This window comes from Dendrobates tinctorius, unplaced genomic scaffold (genome assembly GCF_039654945.1).
Source record: "Dendrobates tinctorius isolate UK_male_01 unplaced genomic scaffold, ASM3965494v1 ptg000053l, whole genome shotgun sequence".
NCBI classification, from domain to species: Eukaryota; Metazoa; Chordata; class Amphibia; order Anura; family Dendrobatidae; genus Dendrobates; species Dendrobates tinctorius.
In genome coordinates this window covers 71,022-73,312 of record NW_027361721.1, presented here as the reverse complement: position 1 = coordinate 73,312, position 2,291 = coordinate 71,022, and positions in this window count along the sequence as shown.

Below are 2,291 nucleotides of genomic sequence, written 5' to 3'. Positions count from 1 at the left end.
CCACCGTGGATGGCAAACCGCTACAGGTGACCGTCACCTTGGTCACTGAAGAGGTGGAATTGCAAATCGGAGCCTTACATCGAGAGAAGATAGCCTTTTACGTTTTACCTAAGCTCTCTCACGCCATTCTACTCGGTCTTCCATGGTTAAGGACTCATCAGCCTGTTCTCGACTGGTCTTCTGGGGAGATACTCCGCTGGGGGCACCCGTGCCAAGCTCGCTGTCTGACTCCTGTCCGCCTGGCGGCCGCTCCACGGTCACCTCCAGACCTCCCGGGTCTTCCTCCAGCTTACAGCTCCTACGCCGATGTTTTTGATAAGAAGGAAGCGGAGGTCCTCCCTCCACACCGGCCGTTTGACTGCCCAATTGAACTTGTTTCTGGTTCAACCCCCCCAAGGGGCAGAATCTACCCTCTGTCTCCCGCGGAGACCACCGCCATGTCCGAGTACGTCCGAGAGAACCTCGCCAAAGGCTTTATACGGAAATCCTCTTCGCCCGCGGGAGCTGGGTTCTTCTTCGTCAAAAAGAAGGACGGGACTCTACGGCCATGCATTGACTATAGGGGCTTGAATGAGATTACCATCAAGAACAGGTACCCTCTTCCACTCATTCCGGAACTGTTTGACCTCAGAGGAGCCTACAATCTGGTCCGTATCCGCGCAGGTGACGAGTGGAAGACCGCTTTCAACACTCGAGATGGCCATTACGAGTACCTGGTCATGCCCTTCGGTCTTTGCAATGCTCCTGCAGTCTTTCAAGAGTTCGTCAACGAGATCTTCCGGGATCTCTTGTACTCCTGTGTGGTTGTGTACTTAGACGACATCCTCGTCTTCTCGCCGGACCTCTCGTCCCACAGAAAGAGTGTCCGCCTGGTGCTTCAGCGTCTTCGGGAGAACCGTCTGTATGCAAAGATCGAGAAATGTCTCTTCGAACAGACCTCTCTGCCATTTCTGGGATACATTATCTCCGACGCTGGTCTAAGGATGGATCCCGAGAAGTTGTCTGCCATCCTCAAATGGCCTCGCCCCATCGGATTAAAGGCGATACAACGATTCCTCGGGTTCGCCAACTATTACCGGCAATTTGTCTTCCACTTCTCCGCGATCACAAGACCCATTTCTGTGCTCACCCGTAAAGGGTCTACTTCCAAGGATTGGTCTCCTGAGGCAGAGGAGGCCTTTCTGTCCCTAAAACGGGCTTTCTCCACGGCTCCGGTCCTGCATCGCCCTGAGAGCGATCGACCTTTTGTACTCGAGGTGGACGCTTCCTCGACTGGTGCCGGGGCGGTGCTGTCCCAGAGAACCGCCTCCGGTCGCCTACACCCTTGTGGCTTCTTCTCGAAGGCCTTTTCTCCATCCGAGTGTAACTACTCGATAGGTGACTGGGAACTTTTGGCCACCAAGTTGGCCTTGGAGGAATGGCGCCACCTCCTGGAAGGAGCTGTCCATCCTTTTGTCATCTTCTCGGACCACAAGAATCTGGCCTATCTCCAGTCTGCCCAGAGACTAAACCCTCGCCAGGCCAGATGGTCTTTATTTTTTGCCCGATTTGATTTCGAGCTCCGATTCCGTCCCGGCAACAAGAATTCCAAAGCCGACGCCCTGTCCAGGGTCTTCCAACCACACGAATCCACGGAGGAACCGTCACATATCATTGATCCCACTAGGATCATCACCGTGGCTCCAGTGAACTGGCTTACTCCTCCGCCTGGCAAGACGCTTGTGCCAGAGAATCTCAAGCAAAAGGTTCTTCTATGGGGGCACTCCTCCAAACTGGCCGGCCATGCCGGAACTAAGAAGACCCTTGACCTTATCAAACGTCACTACTGGTGGCCCTCACTTCGCCAAGATGTACTCGACTTTGTGGCTTCTTGTCCATCCTGTGCAAAGAACAAGGTGCCACGGAGATCTCCGTCTGGCTTGTTGCTTCCGTTGCCTGTCCCTACGGTTCCTTGGGAGAACATCGCCATGGATTTCATCACCGACCTACCCTGCTCTGCGGGCTGCTCAGTCATTCTGGTGGTGGTGGATCGTTTTTCCAAGATGGCTCACTTCATCCCTCTGCCCGGTCTTCCCTCAGCGCCAGAGCTGGCCGAGATCTTCATTCATCAAGTCTTCAGGCTTCATGGACTACCTCGACGCATTGTGTCTGACCGAGGGGTTCAGTTTACCTCCAAGTTCTGGCGTTCGCTTTGTAAGCTTATGAACGTTTCCCTCGACTTCTCCTCGGCCTACCATCCACAGTCCAACGGACAAGTAGAGCGTACCAACCAGACACTTACGGGATACTTA